A 15,389-nucleotide genomic window follows, 5' to 3' on the forward strand; every position below is an offset into this window, starting at 1 on the left:
ACAGTATGCTGCAAATGTAATGTTATCAGTGGATGTTTTAAGAAAGGACAGGGAAAACGAAAGTGATGCTCTTTCGTTTTGAACATTGAGTTGAGAACATTTAATCTTTTGTTGCAATGCACTCTTGTTGTACACAGCCATTGACAAATCAGAATCACAGATTGGTGGGAATCTCAGTTAGATGGCCATCTATTTGTGTTTTGCTACCCAGCCTGAAAACATGCCTAACTGTACATGTCCACTGGCACTTTTCTATCATGACAAGCCTTGATTATGTTCATTCGTACAGATACACCTTAAAGCGGAAGAGACCTACCGTTGTGGGCAGCGCTGCAGTAGACACATACTGCCACACATTCACATCCGTCAAACGCATCCAAAGGTTTTGGATTAATACAGTACAAAGAAACCAGAGGCTGATGCTGCAAACGTGCTCTTTATTTTCACACACAGACAGATTCTGTAGGCAGTTTAATTAAAATGCCCAGAGAAAAACAAACACTGAATTTACCACAGACCTGGCATAATTAACTAATTATTTAAATAATATACTTAATGGGTTTAATCTCATTTTATTAACCAGTGTCTTCACTGCTAACTTTTTATTTTTATTTTACACCAAGACAAAAAAATGCAAATGACTTTGTTGCGTAATCTTGTAAAACAGGCATGACACATGTTGTTTGTTGCATTCTACTCTTGCAGGCTGATGGCAGAGCAGCTGAAAAGTTCTGCAATAATGATTTTGCTTTTACAGCTCAATGTACATTTGTTCAGTTCTCTGTGTGAGTAGACTGTCCTTTGGGATTCATTTATGTTTATTGTTTCATCTGTTGAATCATAAGGCCTTTGTTTGTTAATGATTGACAAAATTCATAGATAAATATGCATCACTCCAGGGAACTGCAGTGTACTTCATTAGGAATGAATTAAAATTAAAATTAACTGATTAACTGATACTAACAATGTTGCCTATAATGTGCAACACAGAAACTTCTGTTAAACTCTTAAAAAATGTAGTTTAGTGTTTCATGATCCTTTGACTCCAAACTGCCATTGACCAAACCTTGATTCTACGGGAACATTACCAACAATACAGGACACTACAGCTACATAAACCTCTGCAGACAATATGTGATGGACATTATAAACACTACAGCTTGATTAATATCCATCAACTGTATATGATGCTTATCAAATATGTCTATCTAAATATATCTCTTTTTCACACACAAACAACATTATCAACATTATCAAACTGATCCCCAATCACATTGAAAATTACTGAAATTGTTGTATTATGCATGCCAGGCCAGTAGTTGGTGATGCGACCATGTAAAGAAACACTACAGGCCTATAGACTGAATATGTATGCACATGATGTCACCGTTTTCATGGCATTTTTGTAATTTACATGAACATAACTAAAGGTCGACCAATACTGTATTTCACCGATACCGATATCTAGGTTGGACCACACTGGCCGTTACTGATTAATCAACCGATAGTTTTTACTAGTTATACTAAAATAGTGCTTTACTATTTAAAAGCCAAAAAAACAACAACCATACTTTGTAAATGAATAAATAAAAAATATATTAATTATTATATTGATCATTAAAGTTAGTGCATAGTTTAACTAATGTTAACAGAAGAAACTTTAAAATGTAGAAATGTATTATAAAATAGTGTTTCCCACAGGATTTTGTGAGACTGTGGTGGGTGGACCTCAGTCCGTCTAGGGGGGTCTGGGGGCATGCCCCCCATAATAAAATTAAATTCATCTATCTGGTGCACTTTGAGAGTTTAAGAGCTCTAACACAGGTTCAGTGTGCAAACTAAACAGAAAAAAGCTGGTGAATTGACTTGTACTTGAAGTTTAAAGGGGACTCGGCCCTCTTTTTAGTTGTGATGTAGTGTCTCAGTCTAAATTACACTCAATTCACCGGGAATTTGAAAGCCAAAAAAATTTGAGTATAATGATGATAATAATAATAATTTTATATTATTATTATTATCCCTATGATAGTAAAGGCCATATATTGTAAAACAATTGCACTGTAAAAGAAATGAAAATGAGTATTTCACAGGTATATTATTTTATCTTAATCTACAGTAGGGAAATTACAATACTTTTGTCCTAATTTCTACTCTTGCAAACAGGGCCTAAAACTTTTTGCCACATCTGCCAATGGCGGGTGACTTGAGAAAATTTTGGCCACAAATATTTTTTCCTGGCCACGAAATGTTTTTGCAGTTGCTGGTACTACAACAAGTAAACATATTTAATATTTTAATATTTTTTATTATACATGTAATATTTGCTGTTTGAAATTAGAACCAACCCACTGCACAATACAAACAAAGATGCTACACACATGTAGCATGAACTTTTTTTTTAATTTATTTAAATTTGACTGTATCAATTCAACATTTGAAAAAAAAATAAAATAAAAAAAAAAAATTGGCTTTGTGAAATCACCCTAAAACAGGAATACAACAAAAACAGCAGACAGGCTGAATTTCACTCTCTTACAGCAGGTGCGCTTATGGAACAGAGGGAAAAATGCCATGGAAAGTCAGATTCCTTCAGAAATACATTCATATCAACTCCCACCCCAATATTTAAATTTTTCTTCCAATAAACAGTGAGCTTGCTCTGCTTGTACAGTATTTTCTTCATGCACGTCTGTTAATTTTAGTCCTTGCTTGCAGGAGATAAATGTCTTATTGTAAAGTCATGCTTAAAGATGGTCATCTTTAAATATCTACACAAAGGCCACAACATTTAAATTACATAAATATTCATATTGTATGTATGCTCTCACTCTTCAACTGCTTATATTCTAGAACACCTGATTATTATCTAATCAAAATAACAAAATACGGCAGTCACACTCTGGGCAAAATCACAGTGCAGCATCTAAGACAAACTCACGAGTTATCACACACACACCGGACGCGTCATGTTCAATTCAAGCGGTGGTCTAAAACAGTTTTTTAAATCCCTAAACAGGAAAAAGCTTACTTCAAGAATGAACAAAGCGGCATAGTTGAGTTTGAAGTTCGGTGTTTTAAATGAACAGAGCAAATTAAAAGAGAAAGTGCGATCTATATTTCAGCTCTCTATATGAAGCTTACTTTATTAGAGCCACAGAAAGATGAAAAAAGCACAATACACAATTTTACAGCCTAGGGTGAAGTCGTTATGTACATTAACAATGATTTGTGACAAATATAATGTAATTTAATGGAAAACTATGTGAATGGCGCTCAGTGGCATGGCAGGATTTTCTGTCGGCTGCATTTAAATCGCGTCTGAATTCTCCCGCTCTGTGCAGCGCGCAGTGTCACGTGTCAAAACAAACAGCACGAGGTGTCAGTGATTTCCACCTCTAGAGGCCGCTCTCGCTCTGTATAATGACAGCTGACCCTTCTCAGCCGCTCCAGCAACAGACGCAACCCAGAAAACTATCGGCTTGGATTTTTGCCGATAGCTGATATTTCCAGCAATCAATTATCGGTGCCGATTAATCTGCAAAACCGATACATCGGTCGAATTATTACACTTTTGTTTTCAAAAACTTGAACTTTGAAACCTGTTTTGAAGTTTGTGTTTTTAGGCTCCCAAAATGCTGCTGTCGTGTAAATAAACGGACAAAATGCATAAAAAGTTTTTAGTTGAAAACGGTATTGTTAATGGCCCCTAAATATACAACTTAGTCATCAACTACTAAATGTTGGCAGAATTGCAGACATTAGTGCTTTACTGTATAAACAGAGTACAGTTTTTAAAATGCTAATATAAATAAGATTGACTTTACTTAAATGTATCACTCTTTTGGTTACATACATCATTGGCAGTTGGTTAAAGTAAAAGAGAGAGCATCAAAGACATTTAATATAGTCCATTCATGAATCTGTGAGAGCCTGTGTGGCTGTCCGCTGTATTTAAGCCGGCTTCAGTTGAAGGAGGGGTGCTGAGGAGTTCAGGAGATTCACTGACCTGTAGAAGTACTCATGTCTTGCTTCAAAGCCACCTTACAGCCACGCATCTGCCATCACCCTCTCTCCTCAAAAGCACTTTAGCAAATTGTGCTATAATCGAGTTCACTGTGATCCTGCACCTCGGACAAAAGTCTGGATATGGATCCAGTTACAGGCTCCATATTCAAGCACAAGGAAGACAGAGGGAACACAAATAAAACTGAATTATGTGCTTCTTGACTGAAACTGTGACACCCCTTGGAAAATAATGAAACACTTTCCTGATACTTGCAAGTCATTTTTCTGAAACGTGTAACAGAAGTCCTGCGCCAAAATATGGCTCCAAACCTCATAAGTCAACCCTTTCTAAACATTTTAGAAAAAAAATCAAACTGCTGTCACTTTTAGTACTGTGCAACAGTGCATAAACCAGTGACGAGTTTTTAATTTTCATCTGTGAGAAGAATAACAATAAAATGTGTGCAGTGCTATCATACTAATTAATCAGTAAAGGCTGATATATATATATATGGGCAACTTTCTTGTGAATTTAGTTTATTGCTGAAATATAGCCTCTGGTTTAAATGTACAGACGTCTCACAAGATGCATTGTTTCAGATGGAATAACTATTTTGCCACCCTCTGTTTACTGGGGAGCTGCTATTTAGTTATTTATTTCATGCTTTATTAGTCCATTAGTGTTTGGCACATTGTGTGGAATCCCGTTTCTGCCACTGAGTATGAAATAAAAATGTAAAAAAAGTAATTGCGACTATCTTACATTTCTGATTTTTTTTTCTTGCATTTGGGAGTTTACAGCTCACTATTCTGACTTTTTTCACAATTCTCACTTCTTTTCTTATAATTTTGATATGTAAAGTCGAAATCGTGAGTTATAAAGTCCAATTCTGATGGAAGAAATACTATTTTCTTACAATTGCGTGAGTTCATATCTCACAATTCTGACTTCATAATTCACAACAACTGAGTGTATTATGCAATTCTGAAAACTCAGAATTGCAAGAAAGAAAATCTGGATTGTGAAAAAAAATCACAATTACCTTTTTCATTTTTTATTCAGTTGTGGAAATGGGCTTCCATAATGTCTTAGATTTGAAAAGAAATGCAATTTCCCATATTTGTCTTCTCTACCATTCACTACATTATCTTGATGCATTACCGGTCCATTATTGTCTCTATTGTTGTTCTAGTATTTTTGTTTTCTTTTGTAAAAGAAATGGAGTGTAATTTGAGTAGGGATGCATCGAACCGATACTCAGGATCGGTATCGGCTCCGATACTGGAATTTCTGCTGGATCGGGTATCAGTCAGACGAGACCGATCCAAATCCGATATTGTGTGCATACTATTCTGTGTTATTGTTAAGCCCCACGAAAGCACAAACATTTTACCAAATATAGTCCTTCGCATATTCACTTTTATTTGTTCCCCATGTTATCACTAAATGTTTAGATTTTATAAAATTGTGCACTCATGATTTTTCTAGAATACATTTTGCTGCTAAATTATCCACTAACCTAATTTATAATAATATTTTTGTCATAGATTATGAATGGGCCTGTTTACACCTGGTCATTTCATGCGTTTTCGCTGATCGGATATCTATCTGATTTGTTATAATGTTTCAATTTACACATGGCCACAAAGTCACAAAACGGATATAAATCCGAACTTCAATTCCTGCGCTATATTTAAATGTAACGAAATTCATGCCAACGAATTCAAAATGTAAGCGCTGCATTTTATTAATTATCAGCACATTTCAAGATCAAATACCGCAATAGGAGAGCACGTGGCATCAGCACTGGAAAGATAAGTTTGTCTTATACTGTTAATGAAGAGTATTGTGTTGATTGTCTGCGTCTTACTTTGAGTTTCATTCGCGGCAGTTTGCGTGTCTGCTTGCTGAATAGATACTCAGCTACTCGTCCGCGGCGATGCGTGTTGCATTAGCGCAGTCATCTGACTATAATGTCATATAGCCTATAACACGGTCTCACACTTTTATTTTTATTTTTTACATTTTGGGACAAGTAAAATAATGTGCTTTCAACAACCAGATGCGTTTACACATGTCCAGTTTGGTTTGGAATGCGGCCCAGAGCACCTCCTGAAGTGGTTTGAGCGATCGGATTTATATTACCAAACGCATGAAGTGACCAGGTGTAAACAGACCCTATATATTTTTTCATGTTATTTTTTCATTAAAATGAAGTTGTCTAATAGATTGTGTTTAACACACAAAAGAGTGACACAGAAGTATAGAAATTCTACATTGATTTAAAAAAAAAAAAAACTGCGCTGGTATCGGTTCGGATCGGAATTGGTCGATACTCAGAATTTTCTGGATCGGATCGGATCTGAAAAAATGGTATCGTTGCATCCCTAAATTTGAGGTAATTATTGGGCTGTAAGCAATGAAAGACACAGGCCATCCTGTCCTGACTGTTAGTAAAATCTGAAATGTGAGCATCTCTCTTTCATGGCCTCATTAGGTGGCCTGAGCTGTGATTAGACACAACAGATGCATTAGGCTAGAGCAGAGAGGACATTCACGTCGTTTTGAAGTAATGATCCTATGGTTTGTATATGATCAAACATCCCTTTTCTCACACAATTATCAAATATAACATTTCCCTTTTGCTCTGAAACTACATCCTGCGCAGGTATTGGTGGGTTTTATGTGGCTGCTATTTCAGATGCTCGTTTAGTGTTTAATTAAGTGTGGTTTTTCCTTCAGTAGTGGAATGAGCGTCTGCTCTCTGTCACAGCGCTGTCTCTGTGCTGTAGTTTTACGGCTGGCCCACTTAGTCTCAATATTTATGCTTTTTCTAGTGTGAGTGCTTAAATTGAAACATAACCCTCCACATTTAAACAATAAAAGTCTTCATGGGCCGACCTTCAGATCTACCGTCACTTCATAAATACCTTATCATGAAAAGAACAGAAAAACCATCATGAGAACACCTACTAATTAAAAGCACATGCCTGCGACATTATTTAAAAATTCACTCTTCTTTTGCCCCCAGCCTCTGTTTGAAAGAACCTTTATATGAAGGAAAAGAAAACAGATATTGCTAAAGATTTATATTTTACTTTTCTGAATATTTATCAAAATGGGGAGAAAAAGCATATTCTTTTTAGTACAAATCTGTAATGTACTACATCTTTCAGAAGCGGGTCTTGGACAGGAGCAGTCGCTCATATTATTGTGTGTGTTGACAGTGGTGAGTTAGCACCTATTGACTTTCTGACCTTTTACCTCTCTTTGACCTCTGCTTGCAGTGCCCTCTGTGCCACTAATAGAGACGTAATACAGTCTCGGTGCTAGTTAGATAGCAGCGTTTAGGGTGTCACTGTTCTCGTCGAGTGATGGCGGTCACATATGCTGCCACACTTCTTTTTACACATTTATTTCTATCCCTGAACTTCTGAAACGAATGAGTGAGTGTAGATCAGAGCGTTCTGTGAGACCTTTGAACTCGACACAGCCTGGTAAGTGTGGGTGGCCCAAGTGTGAGCTGATTTCCTCTCATCTCAGGTTGCGTCTGCATTGCGATATAAACTCGCAATTGCAAAAAAATGTGGGAATTGCAAGATAACTGCAAACTGCAAAAAAAAATAGTTCTGCGATCATTTTATTATCAAGATATCCCTGGTGTATCCAGGTTGCACTCAGTCGCCATTCCGTGTTTGGTCTAAAATGCATTTGCCCTCATGTTTTGCCGCAGAACAACAAATGCAAGCAAATATTTTAGGATTTCTTTGCAGGAATGTAATAACCTGAAAATTGCACAAACTAACCAGCAACACTGTGAAAGAGAATAGCACATATGTATTGGTACAATGTGCATTGCAGCTAAGCATGCATCATCATTTAAAAAAATGTCTGGCCACACTTTAATTTAAAGCTGCAGTCCGTAAGTTTTGCCTCTTTGTTGCCATCTCTGTTTGAAAACCTGGAATTGCAGCTCTGCAGAATTATCTTCCGTGCGTGGGGTTATGCTCCGGCACGGCTCCAGCGCGTTTTGAGGATTATGTGTGTCAGTCCGTCAGTCACTGCACCGGTGTGGATGTTTACTGTACTTCGCAATCACAGATTCTAGCCTACGTCTTGGAATATATGACCCAAATAAGAATTTTCAAGTAACAAGTCTGCCATGTTTGTTCTGACCAACTGAGGAAAAAAGCATTACAATAAATCGCCCTACCAGTGGTGATTACTTCTAACGATTGGTTAGCTCATATCACACCTAACCGTGCAAGAACTGTGCAGGATCCTCACATGCGATAGCCTACTAGCTTGGACAACTTCTTTATGTTTACAGACGTGACAAATTTCCCGCTAAAACCTACCTGTACCACTCAAATGAGAAAACATTATTATAAGCTTACCGTTGTGAATCAGGCTAAAGTAAGGTTATAGTTTTGAACACTGGCTGGTTATGTACTCGCTTAAATATTAATTTTCTGATAATTTTTAACCCCAAAAAGTTATGGACTGCAGCTTTAAGGTTCAGTTCTCACTATTAATTACTACGTTTGCCTCCATAAACTCCTAATTTTCTGCTTATTAATAGTTAGTAAGCTAGTTGTTAAGTTTAGGTATGGGGTGGATTAAGGGATCTAAAATATGATCACACAGAATAAGACATTAATATGTGCTTTATAAGTGCTAATAAACAACCAATATGTGAGTGATATGCATGCTTGTTAATAGTGAGAATTGGTCCTAAAAATAAAGTGTTACCAAATCTGTTTTCACAGAAGATGCTTTCTTAAAAGGATACATTTGCAAATACCATTTTCCATTGTAGTGTGGACTGGGAAAACAGATTTGGTAACACTTTATTTTAAGAACCATTTCTCACTCTTGACTAATATGTATATTACTAGCATATTGGCTGTTTATTAGTACTTAAGCACTTATTCTGCATGATCATATTTTAGATCCTTAATTCACCCCATACTTAAACTTAACCACTACCTTACAAACTATTAATAAGCAGCAAATTAGGAATTTATGGAGGCAAAAGTAGTAAGTAATAATGAGAACTGAACCTGAAAATAAACTGTGGCTCTTTTTGCAAATATAGTCTAGTTTTCTAAGGACAAAAACACCGTCTCTGTGTGGACGAAAGGCTAGAAAAAGATGCATTTTAAAAGTGCCCTGATTAGTTTAGACTTAGCCTCAGAGGCATATAGCTTCCTTTTTCATGCACTCCTTATGTTTATGAATTGTAAATTACAGATCTGTCTTATATTGCTCTTCAAATTGGTGCTATTTAGTTTAAAACAGACGCCCATTTAAAGAAACACTACTCTACAAAGTAACTACATCAGCACTCATCTGGACTAATCCAAGATTTATATACATATTTAAGCATGCATTCTTCAACAAAATACAAATGACCAGAATCTGTAGGGTTGCTATTGCATTAAAACGTTTAATTACAGTGCTTTTAATTTGTAGTCCCCCCCGTTTTTTAACTTTGTGTGATAAATTGTGGTGTGTGCAGCAGGAGCAGTGAACATGCGCAGAAAGAAACAGCTTGGGAAATGTTCTCATCAGCTCTGGTAATTAGAGGAATCTCATAAATTACACTTGTGTGGCACTGCGTTTAAAGAGCACTCAGAACATCCTGAATTGTTAACATTTTTCATTACGTGGAAACGCCTGGGAACAAGAAGGAACAGCTGTTTGGAGCGCCGGCGCCTGTAGGAAACCCACATCGCTCATTCAAGGTGAACTTCAGTGCTCTGAAATAAAAACAGTGAGGACTTGTGTCACGCTAATTAAGCTGAAGCTGTTTGTTGCTTCTTTCCGTCAGAGTTTGTCTTCACCATGAGTAGACTAGAAGTTGCTAATATGTTTTTTTTCTGTCATTTGTAGCAGGCTGTTTCTTTCTCAACTGTAACTCCACTTTTACAATATAAGCAGTGCATTTAACCTGTAATCACTAAAGGTGGCTCACTGCTCAGTGTAGACTGGGGTCAAGACTACGAATCAGAATTGGAACTTGAAGTAGCGTCGCATTCTGAAGTGGCAACATTTGTTTGTTTATAAATTATTATTCAATGACAAAAGGTTGGCAAAGTTTTTGGATTGAATATTATCACTCACGCTACGACTGTAGTTAGTGGTTCTCCGCTTCACCTGCAGAGGACAGAGTTTCGTCTTTATACTTTTTCGAACTCCAGGTGTACAAACACCTTCTGACCTCCTCACATATCCATTTTTTGTTTCTAATTCTTAAAAGCAACTGTGAGCGCTGTCAGCTTGCTGTAGATGAGATTTATGTACGGTGCACAGTAATGCAGCAGCAAACAGATACCTGATGAAACTGTCAGCTTAGGACATTCGATAATTGTAGTTATTGTTTTGCGTCACCCAGAAAAGCTAATTTTGCCATTATTTACTTACCTTTATATCCAAACCCTTGTAATGAAATTTGAGTTAGTTGCTGTAAATCTGGCCCTCTTCTAGTTCTCAAACGTCATTCTTCGTCGCATTTATTAGAACTGAACACACATTCACTTTTAATTAAGAGTTTTCCCTCAATAAACTGCTAGTCAGTAAGGTAGGTGTTAAGTTTAGGTATGGGGTGGATTAAGGGATCTAAATATGATCATGCAGACATTAATATGTGCTTTATAAGTGCTAATAAATGACCAGTATGCTAGTAATGTGCATGCTAATAAGCAACTAGTTAATAGTGAGAATTGGGCCTTAAAATGAAGTGTTACCAAAATAAATAATTTCTTAAACTGTATTTTCCCCCAATCGAATTTGACAACTTACTTTGTTTGGTAGAAAGGAAATGATGTACATAAAACAGTACTGTTGTGATATTGTTTAAAAGGATATATAATAATCTTTTTCTTGTGAAATCGACTGTTAAATCAACTGAAATCAGATAACATACTCCTTTTAATTTCTGTTGATTAAGCCAGTCTCCTTTTTTGTATTTACTCAAATTGTGAACTGAAATTTTCAAGGCAACCAGGTTAGTTACTTTAAGTTAAACCAACAAAGTTTTTTACAGAGAGCTTCTTTTAGAAATGTGTTTCTGAAAAAGTCACACATCTGATGTCGGTCAGGAGGAGTTTCTTTCTGTCTGGAGCCCATTATTACATCTCTAGATACATTTCAGACATTTACACCCAAAACACCTTAGTCATAGCTTTTCATTCATTTTTAATGTTTTATTTAGATTTAATTTCTTTGTTAATATTTACTTGTATCAGTTGTGTATAAAGGGGTAGAGCTACACGTTACATTAAAGCTCATGCCCAGTGTCTTTCACTGCCATGTTTTAATTTTGAATTCATAAATATTTTATCTCACATCACAGAGTGCAAACACAAGGGCAGTGATTTAGAAGTGAGAAGTGAAGTTTTTTGTCAAACGTCTGTATAATAAATTAGTGTTTACTGTCTGACTGCATTACAACGTGGACTGAGTGTGTGTGTGTGTGTGTGTGTGTGTGTGTGTGTGTGTGTGGGGGGGGGGGGGAATGAAACGAGGAGAGAGCAGAAGAAGAGATGAAGGGCCGCAGCAAGAATAAATAATCATTTGTCCAGGTTAGGATTCCAGCTGTGTTTCTTACGTCTGTTAGTTGCACTAGTGCTATCATTCGCCTCCATTAATATCCAATTTCATATGAAGCAAGAAACCTTGTTTAGCAGGACTAAAATATGGTCAGATAACAGCAGGACACCATCCTGCTCATATAATTACCCAAACGCGGCGTGGGGAGGGATCAGATCCGCGGCTGGGCAGGGGGCATCGGCGATAAGCGCCCGGCGCGCTCCCACACACTGGTAATTACTTTATTGATAATTTGCAGGGAAAATTGCCTGAGCCAATCGTTGCTGCTAGATTTAATGGATTGGAGAAAAAACTAAAAAAAAAAAAACACCTTTCAAAAGCATTTTAAATATTTTTTGGCCATAGGGGAAGGCTTTTTCTCCGGCGATAATAGCTGAAAGTCATGTAAAATAGCCCACTCTTGGCATGATGCTGCAGGACGCGTGTGCGCTTGTGGCAGGGGATGTTTATCTGGCCACCCCGCATTAACACATTTACCCCCTCGCCTTAAATGAGGTCATAATTCTCTAAGGGTAAGGCCTTGGTAATGAAATTGACATTTAGCAGCCGCACCACAGTCTATTAACTACAATAAATTTAATTTGCAACAGGCCCAGAAGTGAGCTGGGCTGCGGAAAGAGAGAAAGAGATGAAAAAACGGTGGACGGGCGGTGCTGGTGTTTATTACATGTGCCTGGCCACAAGTACATTTGCTAAAATAAGACCGTTCTTGTGTTCTCTCGTGTAACTATAACTGCTTTTGCTCTGCCTGCTAAACGATTGCCTAAAACAGCGTAAAATATAGAAGTGCAGAAGATTTAGTGCTTTTCCAGACTCGGGTTTTGCAAATAGTGATCTGCTTCTAGACCCCGTCTGTAATGTCAGGAATATTGTTAAAGCTGAAACAAGTTACCTACATCCTTCATAAGAAGGTTTTTGGCAGCGTTCCCAATGCTGAGAGTTGTTAAAGCAATAGGTCACCCAAAAATGAAAATCATTTACTTAAGCCTCATGTCGTCACAAACCTGTATGACTTGGATACATAAATAATTTTAAAAAAGTTATCACCAAAATGCTTGTGGCGTTCTTCAAAATATCTTCTGTTTTCCACAAAAGAAAGAAATTCGTACAGGTTTGGAACAACACGAGGGTGAGAGAATGATGGCAGTTTTCACTTTCACTATCCCTAAGCAATACACATTAGTGCAGCATTATGATGACATTTTAGCACAACAGTTACGAATCTTCCCTGAATTGACTTTACAATGCATGAGCCAAGATATTGTACTGGAATAAACAAATGCAGACTCAGGCTTTCAGTCTGTGCAATGAAACTATGAAGATTCATCTTGTAGAATTCTGTACTTTAAAAATATGAATTATCAGTCCCAAAAAACTGTATTAACTAAACTGTTGTGCCATCATTTTCACCACACTAAACAATGGTTCTGCCCTTAACGTTTGATCAAAAGCTAGTGTACTAGAGCTTGCTTGAGATGAAAATGAGATATATTTAAAAAAAAAAAAAAGTAACTTGTGAGTAGAATACCTTTATTTCAAATCAAGCTGCAGTTTTTTTTTCAAAACGTTTCTGTATACATAGATTTCTGTTGTTGACATATTTGTCATCATTAATGTTGGAGATCATAGCTTTTATGCTACAGAATGTTAATTAGTACGTTAGTGTAGCATTATATTGTTGCAGACTGTAAGCTATGTTGACCTGATTTTAGGGTCACACGATCATGTAAATTTTAAATTGGTGTGATTATTTGGTCATATGACTTATGTATTTTGATATAATTTCCTGGTTTTGTGTAAAACCATAGTCTTTTTAGTTTTTAATGGACAAATGAAATGGTGTGAAAAGCAAGAGTTTATTTCCTACAAAATAATTATACAGTAAAAATACCAATTTGTTTAATTGAATGTAGAATCAGAAGTGTGTGTGTGTCACGGTGCGGATGTGTGGCTCTGGAGTCTGTTGCTTTGGTAAGTAAAATCCTTTAAATCTCGCTGTATTCTCTGGCTGTCTGAAGGATCAATACAGCATGTGTCCAGTCATAGCGAGCTCCTCCCTAATGGCCACTTCATACAGCCAATAGGCTTTGGCATGAGTGCTTGTAAGTGACACCAATGATCGATCATGAAAACAGTGATTAGTCATGATCTGACTTTAAAGAAACAGTAACATCTCTACACATGCACGTCAAAAAGGGGACCGGTTTTACTTTTGTTATTAGTTATGATATGATTTTTGGTATGGTTTGCAGCATGATCCAATAAATGCTCCAGTTGTTTGTGACACCAACACTTTAAAGACTAAAGACATATTTATTTAATTTGCTCACCCTCATGTCCTTTCTAACCTGTATGATTTGCTTTATTGTGTGAAAGAGTGAAGAAGATTTTTTTGTCAGTGGGGCATCATTGTTGTTTGATTCATTGTTGTATTCTTCAAAACATCACATTTTCCCTGTCATTGTAGCCAGACCTTCTTTACTTACAGATATGATATAGACGCATAAAGACAAACTATACATAAACTTAATATTTCCTGCCAAATCTAACCCAACCACTCAAAATATAAATCACTGACTTGAGACTTAATAGTGAACCAAAGAAGGAAAATTACTCAATAATGGAATTTTGTTTTTACCTCAAAAATCTTTTTAGTGTACAAATTTGCTTTGAAGAATATATGAATCAGGGTAAAAAATATTTCTATAGTCGGCTGATTGGTTCATCGGGCAGTGAAGATGAAGTGTTCACACTGACAGAGATTCACAGCGATAGAGCAGTCATTCATTTTCAGTGAGAGCTACCGATGACTAATATTTCTTACAAATAGCCAGAGAGAGTGCAGCTACATGGAGGAGAATGTGAGGTCTTGAGACAGCTCTTCAAAACATGACCAGCTGCTTTATGAAAATGCACGATCAAAAGTAGTCATTCATGCTTTATATAGTATGTTAGTCTAGGGCAGAAATACACACTTTCTTAAGATTTCCCGCAAATACTAATATAATGACAACATGATGTACTAGTTTTTCTGGTAACGCTTTAGTTTAGGGACCGATTCTCACTATGAACTAGTTGCTCTTTAGCATGCATATAACTAGAATATTGCGTTTATTAGTAATTATAAAGCACCTTGTTTAGCATGAGCGTATTTTAGATCCCTTAATCCTTAAACCCATACCCATTGAGACAAAACCCATAGTTAATAGTTAGTTAATAGTGAAAATCGGTCCCCAAACTAAACTGATTTTCTGTCGTTTGTTACTTTTTGTAACAGGTCTGTAATAATGAATGTGCAAGACACTGACTGGGTCCCTATAATATATATATATAGCCGATTTCAGGTTTACTGCACTTGTAGGCTAAATTTGTACATTTATAACACTATACTTTGTGTTATATTACCTTGGCATTAAATTACAGCAAAGTTAACGCTGTTGTGCGAGTGTCTAACACACCTTCTGAGGGAGTGACAGCAAATTTGACATCTTCCTTTTTTCTCTCTTTTGTAAAGCCGTAGAATTTCTATCATGGATTTGTCTTTTGCTATTGGAGCCAAAAATTATATATTTGTTGTAGTTTCCGTTCGCCACAAATATGACAACTTCTGTGAACCTTGGAAATGCAAAAAAGGGCCACGGCTGTAGAATTAGTTTCTGTGACTCTCATCATGTCAGTGTTGATTTAGAGATGCAAACACCCTGGCCACAGTTGTGTTTTTATGAATTGTACCTGTTGGAGTTTGAATAATAATTAGTGCTGTCAAACG

At 36.6% G+C, this 15,389-nt stretch overlaps 1 protein-coding gene across 2 annotated transcripts in view; it reads left to right on the forward strand.

The window, feature by feature from the left end:
- Positions 1 to 15,389, forward strand: part of LOC306850982 (uncharacterized protein) — a 145,375-nt gene that overhangs the window by 22,836 nt on the left and 107,150 nt on the right. The window lies entirely within an intron of this gene.

The sequence above is a fragment of the Barbus barbus genome, assembly GCF_936440315.1.
Source record: "Barbus barbus genome assembly, chromosome: 31".
Taxonomy (NCBI): Eukaryota; Metazoa; Chordata; class Actinopteri; order Cypriniformes; family Cyprinidae; genus Barbus; species Barbus barbus.